A 16,032-nucleotide genomic window follows, 5' to 3' on the forward strand; every position below is an offset into this window, starting at 1 on the left:
GTCCCAAAGCTTCCTAAACCACATGCTCACCAAGGAGCAAGAAAGCCGGAGTGACAGAACATGTTCCCTGCAGGTAGCTTTTGTCCCTGAAAAGGACACTTTACCACAGACCTTGTGGTTATGCAGCACAGGGAGAAGCAGCCCTGGAAGAGAGTTCACTCCGAACTCACACTGCCAAGTCAAATGCCTTCTTTGACAAGTATTGCTTCTGGGTCAAAACCACTTTGGCCAGCACAGATGACAACTCTGGTGCAAATTTTCTGCCTACTCTGTGACCAAAATTATGGCTTCAAGTGTTACAGGCTGAGGAAATGCCACAGGAGCAATGTGCAAGAGCTCTCTTCCATGGGGAAGAGCAGATGGGGCGGAGGGGAATAAGACACATTAAAGGGTGAGGAGGCAGTGACTAGGTGTGTTTCAGTTTCACAGGCAGAAAATATTTTTCCTTCCTAACTCCTTCTGGCTGCTAATATCAGACTCTTGTTTGCATTGAGTTATTCAGGCTGGAGTAGAGAAAAATGAATCCTCAAGAAGACTAATGCTGCTGGGACTTTGGGGCTCCTCGGGTATCCAACACCCCAGACAAGAGATGAATGACCTTCTAAAAATGCAACAGTTAAGAAAAAAAAAACAAGTCTAGTAGCCTCAGATTATTTTAGGTCTCAGCAGAAGCATACTGTGCAAAGGCTATGCTTATCTAAGGCATCCACGTGAATCCACTATCCCCTCCAAACGTCGGGTGCTGAATTAATTACTGCATGACTGAAGCAGTACATAGCTCACAGGGGATCTTCGCCTTTTGGTCTCTGAACACTTCGTGGCAGGGGCCCAGGTCTCACCATCAGCATCTGCCAGCCAGGGAAACTGAGGCACAGAGCGGCAGCCACTTTTTCTGGGCCTCCCTCACACAGAGGTCCACAAAAGAAGGGAGGACAGAGGCCAGGAATCCCAACATCCACTCCAGGGTCTTAAGGGCACTCAGATCAACTCAGGACTTAGCACTTGAGGTCCACAGAAAGGCAGTTCCTCACACAAGGAGCCTCTGTGCTCCAAAGCCCTTTTCAGCGTCATAGAAACATTTACTCGTTGTCTGTTCCTGACTTTTGACCTTTGATAGAGAGGGCACGTCCTTGTTGCGTGGTGGGGATCCTCCATCAAAGCTCTAATCCAGGCTGCAGGTCTCAGTGACCCACACAGCCCACTCTCTGCACCTCTTCGTTCCAGTCAAGAGACCTCTCTGAGCAAGTTGTCACTGCAGCCCCTTTTTTCATTGCCATTCAGAACGCCCACTCCAATCAATGGGAGCTTGCATAATCACTCTCCTTAAAATCACACAAAGCAGGCAAACACTGGTTGTAAAACACAGCAGCTTGCTGTAACTCTACCATAACATCGAGTGCTCCTCCAATATATGTAGTACTTTTCTGCCAGAGGCATCCAGACAAATAGTGATGGGCACCATTAAAAAATGCTTAGATAAATCTTTTCCAGTATGGGCTGGGCTTGATCTGCTCTATTTAAGTCAGTGGAACACAGCCATTGAGCCCTGGGGGAGCAAGTGCCAGCCCTAAATCATTTCTTTGATTAATTGTTCTTGGGAAGGAAGAATTCATTAAGCATTCAGCTCAGCAATTAGAAATAAATATATTTTTAGAATGAACAACCTGCCAGAAACAAGTTGTTTTAGAAAGATACTCAGATTGATGCAGCCCATTTCCCATCAATACATACCGAGGAGGCTTCAGCCTGCCAGGTCCTGTCCTAAGCCAAAGGGACGTTGCAGAAGGGAGCACAGCCCCGTTCCCTAGAACTAGTTGTGTGTCTGCACAAGTCCAGTTCACATCCTGTGAGCAACTCTAGGAAATGATGTCGTTTCTCTGTATACTAGTTTTCCAGACATAAAATGGGAATAAATATCCTTGCTATTTCACAGAAATATTACAAAGCTATCTCTACAAACAGCTGGGACAGCGCAGATTTAACAGTGATGAAAAACCAGAAGAAAAAAAAACACCTGTCAGACATGCAACACAGTGAAAGTGAAGTAACAATCTCTTTAGAGCTGTTTGGACATATAAACAACCCATTTCCCACAGAATTCAGGTGTAACTGAAACACGCAAATAGCTTTGTTGACACACTAAACAATTACCAGACGAACAGAGGGACAAGTACCTGTGCCAAGCCAGTGACAGCTGAGCGCTTTCCTGTCTGTTTAAGGTGCAGACCCAACAACAAATGAGGTGTAAATGTATATTTTCAACCTACCTGATTCTGTCAATCACTACAAGTTCTGAATCCGCCTACAAATAAGCTCATAGCCCTTGGCAACATGCAAAAGTGTTCAGAAAACAAAAGAGGAGCAAGAAGCAGGTCTCTCTGTTCTCTCAGTGTCTGCCCACCCAGCCCCGTGCTGCTGCAGACATGGGCAGCGATTGCCAGCGGTGGTGTTCCTGAAGGAGGCCCAGTGCTGCAAGGAAGGGGCTCACCTCCCAGCTCCAGCAGCAGGGCTTGGTGAGGACGGGGTCTGTTCACCCCCAAAGCCCAGAGAAGAGCATGCAAGTGAGAGCAATGACACTTGGTGCACACCACAGCCCCCTCCCCAGTCTAGGAGGATGTACTTCAGGTCCTGAGGCTGCAAGAAGAAACCCCCAAAGGACCTAAACCTGCTCTGTTGGAAGTTACAACCACAAAGACCATCCCAAGCTTCAAACTGTTGTGTCTTAAAAGGAAAGACACATCTTATCCTTTGCTTTCAGTGCCTGGAGGCAAGTCTGTTCCCTGCCCTGTTTTGGGTACCTATGATGGCAGCAATGTCTCAATGAATTCCATCTTTTTCAAAAAGCAATCTAAGAACATATTCTCAAAGGCCATCTACTCTAAGACATGAAATACACCTGTAGTTTTTTACTTCTGTGCATGCAGACTGGAATTTCAAGGCCGCTGTAGCAGGTGCTGGCCTTTGATTTCAGCAGGAGCAGGGACGTGCTCGGGTATTGTGTAAATTAGCCAGGAACTTGTGTATTTCAGTAACGCTTGATCAGGTGAATTCTATGTTTGTTTATTTTTGTTGTTGTGGTGGTGTTTTGTTTTGTTTTGTTTTGTTTTCTTTTAATTTTTAGTTAACGCAGTCCTGTTTAAGAAAGCTTAGTAGTAGGGCTAGGGTTTTCCTCACCATTCTTTCAAATTCATCCCACCCGAAGTATATGCGCTATGACTCAGCCCAGCTGGCTGGCACTCAGCAGATCACAGAAAGGCTGTGCAAGAGAAGTAAAAAGATGGTTCTGCCATGAGGGAACCTAGGAGGATGCTCAGCAAGTCACTCAAAACAACATCCTTGGCCCTCCCTGGTCCCACTGGAGCAGAGGTGCCCAAGAACATGGGAGGATCTGGATCTTCCACTCTCTGATCCTCCTCTGTCACGCAGAGAGAATGCAGTCCCCAGTTCAGGGGGTTCCTGGAAACTACAAAGCCCTCGTGTGCTACAGTGGTGGGGCTGCATAACTGCCTTGGCAGGTGAGCTTAAGCTGAGCACCAGCAGTCGTTAAGGTACCTGTTCTCTGAAATTTTCCATTTAGCTGCCCCCATAAGGCTTGACTGGCACAGAGGAGAGTGGAATCGGGAGAAGTTGCTTCAAAAGTTCAAAATTCAAACTAAATCCCCACCACTTTGAATTCTGAAGCCTTTCCTTGATTTGTTCTCTTTGTGCTCAGAAGCCGGAGCAGAAGGTCTTTCCACTGGAGTCCAGGCAAAGCAGGGGGCAGATTAGCTCTGCTCTCAAGTATATCCAAAAACATTTTAGCCCATTAGATATGTGATTGTAAATTAGGGATCTCCTTTATGAAAGACATCACTGAATCAGAAATAGCTATTTTGTGGGCGACGAGCAGAAAATTCAGTGCTCTAAAATACTTCCACTGTAGCAACAGAGAGCCAGCCTCACTAAATCTGGCTTGGAAGATCCCCTTCACGAGCACCAAAACGTGAATGCAATCCCGTAGCTCTCACTGTGGTGTGATGTTAGCAGGTCTCAGACAGCGCGCATGCGGTGCCCAGATGTGCCCAGTGCTATGGGTACACAAGAGGCCAGGAGCAGCTCCCAGGGGAGAAGCTGATGCTTGGTGCCACCCTACTGGCTGCAATGGGTTCTCACCAAGGAATTTTGCTCCATACATTCACTGATTAAAACCTAACTCCAAAGAAATGACAATATATCCTTCTGCAGACACAAGAGCCCCAGTGTGTGGAGAAACGATTGCCTCCAGTACTGTAGAAAAGCCAGAGCTGGGGTGAAATGCAGCAATTAGGCAGTGCACCACACAACACCGCACAGTTGCTGCTTCAGGGTAGGGTCTGAATAAACTCGAGTACATCATTTGAGCTGTATGGCAATTACCTGGCTGTTTATGAAGAGCAGTAGTTTGCTCTATCAAAAGCCATGGGTTTTGAACCATCAGGGTAGTTTATGATACTACAAAATTATCTGATTTGGAATATTTTCCCTTTCTCTCACCAAGCTAAGCAGGAGCATACACATTTTTCCTTTGCAAAACAGTGGGCAAAGAGAGTGTGAGGAATCCTCTCCCCTCCTCCTGTGACCTGCTGTAGGAAAGCTGTTCCAGCTCCAACCCCTGCGAGTAGAAGTACAGCTGAGCAGGCGGCTTTTCCCTTACCGGCCTACAGATCTCAGTAGCCAAGACTGGTGAAGATACAAGTTTCCACTTGTCCATCCCCACCTGAAAAAGGCACTCTCTCCTTGAAAACCACAGCCCCTAGGATGTGTGCAGAAGGAAGGCCTGCAGCCCACTGGTGGGACAAGCTGAGGACTAACATCAAGGCATCCTTGTTCAGCTCTTTCACAGCTTGTCTCCACACATCTTATCTGAAGACTAGAAAGAAATGCTGATGGTCTACCATTACTGAGAAAATGTGTGTGTGATGATTGCACTAGAGGAAGTGTTTAAGAACGGCTCAGCCTTGTGAAAATAAAACCCTCCAGCAGCTGCCAAAAGCTCAATCCCAGAGGGGTTCCAGTTCCCGACCCCCGAGGTGGGCATGGCTTCCATGCCTCGACATCTCCAGCAGGATGTGATGCTCATGGATGGGCGTTGTCTTTCCTCTCTGTGCACAACCCATCACCTCCATCATCTCCTACCCACCACAGGGTGCTCTGCCCTGCACAGAGGGTTGTGCTGACCGGGGGACTGAGCTCTGGAGAAATGTCACTGATTTTTGTTCCTCTTTCGGTTATGGGAGACAGAGGACTGGAGACATCTGAGGTACTTTAGGGTGGGAAGAAGAGAAAAAGAGACTCTGGTGGCCTAGGTGTGGCAATTATCCTCCTGTGGTGCTGGGGACAGCGTTCCCTGTACAGATGTTGGACACGCTCAGCTCTGCTTTGCACTTCTCACGCACACATCACTCACGAGGTGGTGTATTATTAGATGCACCCCCGATGTTATGTATTAATTTCCAAAGCAGACTCATTCACACACACATAACACATCCACCCACATGCAGTAATGCTTAGACAGACACAAAACCATCCAGCAGCCAATTATTTGGGGTGGGAACAGCTTGCATTAGCTCATGATGCTTAGCCTTAATTCTACTGAGCTGAAGAGGCTGGGAGCTGTGTGTTGGTCTCCTGACTGACTGCGGATCTCAGAGCAGGGCAGATGATGTCAAGGCAAATCTTTTTTTGTCTGCAGTGCAGATTTGGCTGTTTGAATTTACTTGCAGATGAGGCTTCCAGATCCCCTGTTCAAAAGCACGAGCCCTAGGCCATGCCCACATCTGCCACCACTAGCCTAAATTCCCCTTGGTGCTGCAAAAGGAGCACACAACCAGCAGCACTGCCCTTGTCTAGGGCCTACGCTTTGGCCACCTCTCCACCAATGCACATAGCCAACAAGCAGCAGGAGGAATTCATCCCGTTTGGGTGACGGATGAGGAGTGTCCATGCAGCCCAGTCATAACGGGAATTCACCGCCATGCTCTGCACGACGTCACTTTATGTGGTGTTTTGCAAAACTGAGGACCAGAAGCTTCCCAAAGCAGGCAGGGCTGAGCCAACAGCCGCTGCCAGATCTGGAGCTTGATTTAAGTATGCCTTTGACCCAGAAACTTGCTCCAGCTCCCAAGCATGGGGCAAGCCCCTCAGCTGCTCTCTAACCAGAGCACACACAGTGTGCCACCTTAACCGGGGCTGACATGATCTGAAGCACACCTGAGCGTGCACTAAAGGGCAAGGGGCAGAACAGATCGTCCAAAAGCTTCGGCAGTCAGTGAGCTCAGACGCTGTTTTCTAAAGCTGCTGCACCAGAGGAAGACAGACACCTTGCCAGCTCCTGTGCCAGACCTTCCACCCAGGAGTGTTTACTGAAGTCAAGTTGTTGCATCTCCCTAGAGCAGCACACCTTGCAATACACGTGACTGGTGAGGAAAAGTTGGAACATTTTCTTTTTACAGCACCTCCAAACCCTGTGCTGGGGCTGCATAATTCTCATTACAGACACAAAAAGCAAAATTCTCATCTCCATTCCCTGTCCAGACTTTTTTCCTATGTTTTTCCAACCTAGTTCTAAACGTGCTACACAATATAGCATCATACATGGAACTGTAAAGGTGCTGGCAATAAGGAACCATTATTCAGAAATCACTTAACAGTGCATGGATCTACTCATTTTTGTGGTCCTAACAGCAGGTGGACAAGAGATGTAACCAAATCTTCAGTAGCACTCAGAGAAGTAGAGTCATGAAGAAATTCTCATGAAACTGCCTTGTAAACCATATACCCTTACCGACACCTACTCTGAATCTTTTGTTATGTTAAAATGTTTTAAGAGGCCTACAGCCTCTCCCCTGGCCCCTAGCAGCACCATGGCTCCATTGCCAAAGTTGGAGAAATCAAGGCACAAAGAGCATTGTGTTCATGGTTGCTCATAATGTCAAAACCAGATGCCTGCCCTGCCTTCCAGTTTGTCCTTGTACCTGCTCCACATTGCTCATGGTCCAAAAGGCATCCACAGCTAAATGAGTATGGGAAAGCGATACAAATGGGTTTGTGTTGGCATCAAAGAGAACAGCCCATAATCTGTGGTCTACACTGGTCCTTCTCCTCCTCTTCCCAGTAATTCACAGAAAATCAGGGATTGAAACAAATGTTCCACTTGTTAGTAATAAAAGCGTAACTTGTGCATGCATTAGTGCTTTAAGGCAAAGAGGGAAAGATCAAGCACCAAGAATTTGTGCTTAACAAAAGCAGGTTTGCCATCATTAAAAAAGCTGCAGAGAGTCAGCCAGTGTTATCATTTGTTATCGCTCTGCCTGTCAGGAGAGCCAGTCCAAACCCTGACACTGCCAGGCAGCGTCACCTTTGCACCGCTTCCCTGCGCCTAATGCAACCGCGGTGCCTCTGCAGAGCTGCAGGATGTCACTGCGCTCGCTCAGCCCACACCCTGGGCTCTGCACCATCTCTCCAGCCTACTCACAAACAGGGACAGAGGTGAGACCACCAGGAGTGGGATGGGATAAACTGGGGCCTCCACTACCTCCTGTCCCCTGGAGACGGGCACGTACGCACGCATGCACCAAGTCCTCTGCAGATGAGGCATCGCACCGGTAACAATGTTAGTGCTGTGATGAGTTAGCACCTTGCCCTGAAATCACGTGTGAAGCCACGGCTGGGAGGAAGGGACTTATTAATGTGGAGTCCCCGAGTCTTTGGAATGTAGCCGTTATCTCCTTCGCAAGCTCCAGAGTGCTGATAACTTCGCAAGGCATTTCTTTCCCACACCCAGGCAAATCCAACTGTGTGCCACCAGGCTTTCCATCCCCCAGACATCAGACTGTAACAGTGCCCTGCAGCTCTGACCAGGAAAATGGGATCCCATCAGAGTCCCTCTGCATACAGTCTCGCTGGAGCTGTGTGCAGGATGAGGAGTTACTCAGCGTACAGCTGCTGATCTCCCGGCAGTCACCAGAAGCCAGAGCACAGCTGTGAAAAGGGAAAAAAAAAGGAGTTACAGCTCCTACACTAGGATCAGCTGGCAACCTGCAGCACCTCTCCTGCCTCTAAGCTCTTTCACAATAGATGCATAAACACAGACAACCTCTCTGTCCAAAGAGGCAAAGATTTAAATCCTTAATTAGCACATTTGGGCAAGTCACCACAAATGAGATTAGCTTTTGAGCACTGCTGGGGAAGCAGTTGTGCCCCTATAATATCCAAGGGGTGGGCCCTCAAGCTGACCTTGGAATTCCCCTTTGAACGCTCATCTGCTGTGCTCTCACTTGCAGCATCTTCCCCTGCTGCACGCAGCGTCTCTTCAGGAGTTAACAGCCTGGTTTACTACAGTCTGGTGCTCAAACTAGGCACGGGGTGACCATTTTGATGTCAGCCGCTGTGAATATACTGCACAGAATGAATAATTTCAGTTTGTAAAGGGACTTCCCAGGTAGCCAACCATTCAGCAAGGAAAAGGGGCAGAAAAAGGTCTCTGTAATAGCACCTTGTTAGCCCAGCACACATCTGCTTTCTCTTCTGTATTTCTAGAGTCCTAACTGCTTTGTCTGCTGACAAAACCCAGGTTTTAGTGCTGTCAGCACTGCAGAGCTGTAGAACCACGCAGAGCCAAGCCGCATTCTCATCTGCCTTGTACATCACCCCAAAAATTGCCCACTTAAGCAAGGATACCTGAGCAGTTCATATATACATATATACATATATACAGCAGCTCTGGTTTGGAGACCCTGGGACAAACTTGCTGCTTGGTCAAGAAACCTCTCCTGACTTGCAGGCTGAAAAGCACCTTGTGTTACAGCCATCTCTCTGCAAAATGCTCAGCTAATGCAGGAATGAGTGTTGTATTGCTGCTAGACAAAGAGGTTATCTAAACATTTCTGAACAGAACTTAAATCAGCCCTATTCACCGTAATAACTCTGACTCTTTTATAACAGGAGCAAGTAAATCTCATGCAGATACATACCACTCCTCACCGAGACGGTAATGGTGCTGCCAGCCAGATGCTGCCTGGTTTGCAGGATGGCTGGGGATGCTGCCCCTACATCAGCAGCGGCAGGATCGCATGAGGACACCAAGAAGCACCAAGGGAGGAGAAGAGGCCTCGGGTCTCTCCACAATGAAACCACCCCACGCTCTGTTACAAACCAGGGGAGGGATAGAGCAGCATTCAGCAGACTTAGGGGCTTTTATAATTCTCCCTCTTCATCTCTAGTTCTGGAAATGGCCTCACCCCACTGAATACAGGAACAGCCTGCACCTTGTCCCAACACAGACCATGTGGCATAAACATTTTGGGGTGAAATCTTGTGCTCTACCAGGCCACTTCCCTATGGAACGGCCTTTCCCTTGCTCTCACCGGTGGAAATGCGTTTTTTTGAAGTTCTCAAAGATAGAAATGGAGTTGGCACCTTCTTTTTGAGTGACATTCATCCGTAGGTAAATTGATTTAATAGCTTGTTAGAGTGCCAATTAGAACCAACAATAACTCAATTGACCTATAACTTCCTTGGCACCAACAGAGCTTTCAAAAATAAGAGAAAGGACGAAAGCTATGCTCTGGCAGAGATGAGAGCTCAGATAGTTGGTTTTGAGAGCAAACGGAGGGATTCATGGGCTTGCTAATGAGATACTCATAACATATCAGAAACAAAGACAAATTTCAATGGTTCCAAGCTAAAATGACACTATGTTATCTCCAGACAGAGATCACTCTTTTATCTGTATAATAAATGAATTTCAGTGCAATAGCAGTACCGCTACAGCAGAAAAAAAAAACTGAGTGCAACAGAAAGCACTAGCAGTTACCTAACCACAACAACACCGTGCTGGAAACCCAAGTCTACCTGCTTATAATAGTACTGAAACGTCCTACACTGATTCTGTGTGCGCCTACCAATAAACACTTTTGGAAAACACATTTTTCCCTCAAATAAAATCTGTTTCACACTTACGCAGTGGAGATGGTGCTTCTACATAAATTCATCGTTTGAAATGCTTGGCTTCAAGGATGGATGTGTTTCAAATTTAAAAAACAAAGAATGTGGGTAGAGTTTGTCTAAACATTGCTGGGCTGAGAGCATCCAAGGATGGAAAAAGGGATAAAGTGGAGAGGTTTGAAATTACTAGGCAAAATGATCACTGTTAAACCAGGAAGGAAAGCAGGGACTGAGAATACTGAGCTTATCTGAAGAGTCCAAGGGATAACAGAAACTACAAATACATAGAAGGAGAGAAAACAAATGGGGGGGGGGGAGATCCATTTGGAGAAAAGACAAAAGAAAGAAAAAAAAAAAAAAAAGAAAGATAAGGACTGAGACTGGCAAGGGAAGGAACTGGTGTGAGTGAAGTGCCACTGACACTGGGCTGAATAAAGTGCCAAGCACAACGTACTGCAATTGGACAAGGGGCGGGGGAGAAGAAGCATTGCTAAAAGCTGTGGTGAGGTGGAAAGTAGTAATCAAATGAAAAACTGGGTATGAGGAGCTAGGACTGGCTGGACAAGAAGCATGCTACAAGAAACCTAGAAAACAGAGATAGGAACGGTGAGATAAGCAACACGAACACTGAAAGTGAGGGGTAGGGAAAACAGCAGATTGGAAGGAGTGGGGCAGAAGGCATCATGCTTGGGTACAGGAGAGAAAACAAACAGTCTGCAACACAGAGCACGCTTCCCTTTGAAGCCTGGAGAGCTACCCAAGAACCTGGCGCATCATCGCTGCTTTGCTGTAACTGCCTGCTACGGGCATTGCTTAATTGAGAGCAGAGGGCAGTGCAGCATATCCTCTCAAAGGTCCATCGCTGCTAATGAACCCAGGGACATTATTATGATGAGGATGGGGATTGATTTACCTTAACAATTATACAAAACCCTGTATTAAAATTAGACTGCAAAGTCGAAAGCTTCAGTTATGAAATAGCAGAAGGAGGTTAGCTGTATGTATTACGTTACAGTCATTACATGTTTCAAAATAGTTCTTCCTACAGAATTCATTCAAGATGAGAGGAAGGGCTTGAGGCAGACGTGTGGGGAAAAGATTTTCTGTACGAGCTCATTTCTTGCACAATCTGAAAGGTTTGCAATAAAAGAGATAAGGAACTGCAGGATGAGATGTGATGGCTAAGGCAGATGAGTGCTGCCCTGGAGATTCTGTCTTTGCCAAAAAGTTCCTGCAGAGGTGTTAGGCAAATAGCTCAATCCAAAACTGGAACTAGAATAATATTTGTAGGGGATGATTAAAGAGGACACTATGTTTTTGTTCACAGCTTTGTTTTGTGGAGTTTGTTTCTTGACAACCCCCTCCTCTTTCTTTTTTTTTTTTTTTTTTTACTATAACAGACAAACTAACAGCCATCAGAGGCTTGGGTGGGATCGGCATGCCTCTTTCTCAGACTGGCTGCTCACCGAGCAAGTCTAAGAAATGGTCCAAATCTGAAATGTCCTGCTCATCTTAAAGCATCAGATACTCTTAAAACAGGAACCATTACTTCTGTGCCCTGGTCTTGTGGGTCACAGCAATGTCCAGTTCCTTACTGCGCACCCACAGAGGCTGAGCTCTGAACATAAGGCATGCTGTGTAGTGCTACACACTCTGCGAACGGGTCCTCAGGTTGACTATGCCAAAGTAATGCATGTTCTTGATCTCGCTGTCTGTGAGCCTCTGTCGCCTCACTACAGACTGGGGATGACAGTACTAGTTCCCTAGCCAAGGTGTCAGGAAGAGAAATGATCATTTATTGCTTTTACACTTGAATATTTCCTAAGTGTCAAAAAAACCCTGTTTTTTCATACTAGGATCTGAATAAGATGAAATAAATATGCTATCTTACACCAAGAGATGGATAAAATGTTAAATAGCTTTTTGCAAAGGAACAGCCATCCCCGTGTGCACCGAATGAGGCCTGGGCTTCTGCGGAAGAGAGAATGTGGTCATTTATTGGCAGAGATTTGTACCAAGGGTCTGAATTAAGTTTGTGCAGGAAATCTTAATCATGCTATTGCCTTAAATCTCAATGTTTGCTTTAGTATTTATTCATATGATTTGATCTCATTTTCTGCACATGAACAAATATGAAAATACTATAATATTATATGATTATGATCTTAAAACATCTTATGGTGGTACACTGAGGTGTTTCATTTACTGAGACCTTCCTGTTTTCAAACGCTGCCTCTTATAGTACCTGAACATGTCTCCTACAAATAACTATATCCACACATCAAGCCTCTAGCACGGGGTTTTTTATCCTCTGCTTCACAACCGTAGCATGAAGCTTGGGGTGACTCGCCCAAGGACATGAGAAGCACGGCTACCACCAGCTTGGTCCCCTTCATGGTCAGGAAACCGCATTTCCTCTCCTGCAGCTTGATTCACAGTCCACTGAAGACAACAGAAGCCTAATCCATGTTACTCAGCAGGATTTGGATTATCCCTCATGTTATTCCTGCTTGGATTCCCTTGTTCAGCTCCAGCAAAACTGCCCTGGGAATTGGCAGGAAAGTTCTCTGCAGTAAAGACAGCAAAGTCTGACTTCAGGAACATCTCCCTTCCTCAGCTAGCAGTGCCCCCACATGATTTTAAGGCAACTGCCATCAGCACAAACAAGAAAAGACAGGCAAATATATGAGCTGCCCACCACCAAGCCCGTGACTGATTTGCACTTTTTGTTTGTTTCTAATGACTGGCACAGGTTCTGCTACTAATGCAGATGTTTCCCCCGCCTTTCCCTCCAAGCAGAGGTTTCAGTGAACCAGAATTGCAATTTGCAGTACATAAGGCTCACACAATGGCTAGCTTTCATTTTACTTTCATGTGAGCAGTGGGCAAGTCACAAGATCAGCATTTGCCATTGTGGGCAGCCTTTGAATGTGGAGAGGCATGAAGGCAGGCACAAGCAGCAGCGTTCTGGGCAGCAGGTAGAGAAAAGAGCATTATTGTCCGAGAGCTGGAAGAGCAACACCCACCTAAGTGAACCGCCAAAGCCAGGGAGCGTGCTGCATGCTTCACAAATTGTTTACCCTCTTAACAAATAGCAAAAAGGAAAAGCTTACAACTGAAAACAATCTCCACAGACAGAGCAGCACCTCGTGAGGCACTCTGGCAATCACTTCTGTTCAGGAGAGTGGAAAAGGGAAGCATGCATCCTTCCCATTTTTGCTCAATCCTGCCACTGCAATTGGGGTCAGTGTTTAGTAGTATAATTAATAAATCCCACTGATTCCCCGAGGGAAGTGTCTGACTGACACTGCTGAAAGGTCTGGACCAGCACGAAGGGGAGCAAATGATTTTGTTCTTCAGAAATTCCCCTACCTCACACATCTATTTCTTTTGGTGCCACAGAAATCTCCCCAGCTCCTGAGCAGGTGTGGGGGTCTTGCAGAGGAAGCAAACAAACAAAAGGGTCTGTTTGCAGATAAGTATTCCGAGTAAGTGAGAACAGTGGAAAGAAAAAATCCAAAATCTCAAGTTGGGACCAAGTGGAATATTTTCCATTGTTTTCAAGCAAGCAGCAGCTTCTTTTTCCTGTGAAGAAGTTAATAGATTACTGGACAGTGAATAATGTGTAGTTCTATTTACATTCACTGTTTGGACTATTTTGGTCCTTCAGATAGCGTATCTGTTCTCAGGCCTTTCTAAAAGCAGCATGCTCCACTGTTTTGCAAGCAATTCTGGAGAGCAGCTCCAACCAATATGCTTCATTCAACTTCAGACTAGATAGATCATTGTTTGTCTGGAATTTTTTTTATTAAACCGATTTTACTAGATCAATGCATCCTCTAAGCAATAAATTGCAATCCTATCTATCCACTGAAAAAGCTCTCAGAGCCTCAGATAAATCTTGATCTACACTTTGGCTCTGCACTGATGTGCAATCAGCCACAGATGCAAATAAACTCAAGTAACTAGCACTTAGATCTGAACCTCAGAAGAGGAGCTAGTACTCTTATTTTCATTAGAAATCGCTAAGACACCTTTAAAGTGCTCCCAGAACTAGTCCATTGCATTAGTCATGAGTACTCAGGGGCACTGAGTCTGGTTTTTATAAAGGTCATTCGGTGTCTTTTCCCCTCACAATGGACTAAAAGCAGAAATCAACAGAGCCTTAATCTATATTAATTTGCTTTACTCTTTGAGGGTCATAGATTTGCCACTGGAATTAGCCATATTAGATGCTAAAATGATAATTTAATGAGACAATGATGAAAGCCTCTGTTCTATTCTAAAACCAGAATGCCTCTCACATAGCACAAAGGAGAGTTACTCCATGAAGTCAGAGGAATTGCACAAATGTAATTTTACAGCAAAATCAAGCTCCGCTAATTAGGGTCAGAGCGTTCAATTCAAAAGTTCACGTCTTGAGCTGTACGTAGCCAGGAGTCGTGAGGTCTGGAGCTCTACCAAAACACCTGGAGATGCACCTCGCTCTCAGAGGCGTAGCCAGTTTCTCCAAAAAGACTGGAAAAAAAGATCCGGGGCTGAGTATTTATTAACTTGAAACTTGTACACCAAATGCTACTGTACAGCTTTGGTGACAATGCAAAGTGCCAGATAATGGAGACTCGTGCCTCTCACAGCATCCTAATGCTCCAGGATCTGCACCCATCTATAGCAAGGAGCAAGCACGCCTTGCACTGCGTAATTTGCAAAGCAGCAAATGGAGTCCTTCGGGCCAAGGATATAGCTCTTGAAAATATCTTGGTCATACCTGCTCTGTGGCGCAACCTACTGCATTTCGGAGGTCAAGAAATGTTACTCATATTCGTATGAGTTGTTTCCGAGAGATGCTTTGGTAGCACTCAGAGCAGAAGGGAATACCTAATCCGAACAGCATCTGGGAAAGCTCCCACTCTTCTCCTTCACTGCAGCCATTGTTCACAGGTTATTTTCATGATAGTCCACGCATTTTCTCTAAGTGGCAGTCACATTCAAACAGATATGCTGCAAGTGACCTAGAAACACGGGTGAACAAAGTTCCCTGGAAAATGCACACACTGACCATACAATGGTGCATCCAACTCCTCCTTGCCTCTTCAGGTGTTTCTCTGCACAATCAATACCACTGCCCCATCTGATGCTGATCCATAATAGTAGGGAGGAAGCACATATTTGTGTGCTCGGCTTCTAGCATCAATTTAGAAGAAACACAAAACGGCAAGCTCTCAGCCTACCTGGAATCTGACACCAGGCAGACAATTTCTCACACCAGGGCACAGATATCCAACTCACTTTGCTTTCTCTACAGAAATGCAAAGCGACGTTGCAGAGGATTTTGTTCTTAATGCTAACAAGTCATACATGGATACAGCTGTAACTGCCTGCATGTGAACATTTGGGTGTTAGCACTCTGTATGATCAGCTGGCTTGGGATAGTCTAGCTTGCCTGCGTATCTCATTCCTTTGTGTAAGGCTAGGAGTGGCCCTATGGCCAAATACCTCACAAATAAAAACTTGCCTGATAATTTGCTATGCCATTTTAAGGAATAAGCACTGGTTCACTAGGAATATTCAAAAAATTAACTCTTAGGACCATCTCACCTTGGGCAAGGTGGCTACCTCAGCTACTGCCACAATCCTTCTACTGAAGTTTGCCAGTCTGGTTCAGTGCTGGAAACAGTCATAAAGACGGAAGGGCATAAATCCGTTATACAGACACATAAAAGATATACAAACTGAAGGCTACTTTAGGATAAATCCAAATACGATACAGAGACTAAATCCAAAATTCCTTTAAGATGCAACACACAGAGAGCACTTTGCTAGAATAATCCAAGAAAGCACAGCAGTTAGTTTTTAACTCTAGGCTTGTGGCAAATATACAAAGATCTGTAGCCAAAAGAATAAAATTGGTTTGTTCTTTCTAAAGCTAAACACTCTCACATTTCTCTGTGTTTGTGAGGTATTATTTGACCAGTCACAACAGTGAGGCAATTTTATACTTTTTCCAATCTGTGTTTGAATAAGATTGTACTTACAAGGACTGTGCATCACGATGTAGCTACTGGAAAC

At 45.7% G+C, this 16,032-nt stretch overlaps 1 protein-coding gene across 7 annotated transcripts in view; it reads right to left on the reverse strand.

Moving 5' to 3' along the window:
- HCN4 (hyperpolarization activated cyclic nucleotide gated potassium channel 4) overlaps positions 1-16,032 on the reverse strand; it is a 168,997-nt gene that overhangs the window by 83,091 nt on the left and 69,874 nt on the right. Inside the window, exon 1 of one of the 7 annotated variants that reach the window (XM_084532195.1) lies at positions 2,268-2,522. The exons of the other annotated variants lie outside the window; for them this stretch is intronic. The gene's annotated coding sequence lies outside the window, so the exon portion shown is untranslated. Of the gene's footprint in view, positions 1-2,267; positions 2,523-16,032 lie in introns of those variants that run through there. 7 annotated transcript variants of the gene reach the window in all.

The sequence above is a fragment of the Aythya ferina genome, assembly GCF_964211825.1.
Source record: "Aythya ferina genome assembly, chromosome: 11".
NCBI classification, from domain to species: domain Eukaryota; kingdom Metazoa; phylum Chordata; class Aves; order Anseriformes; family Anatidae; genus Aythya; species Aythya ferina.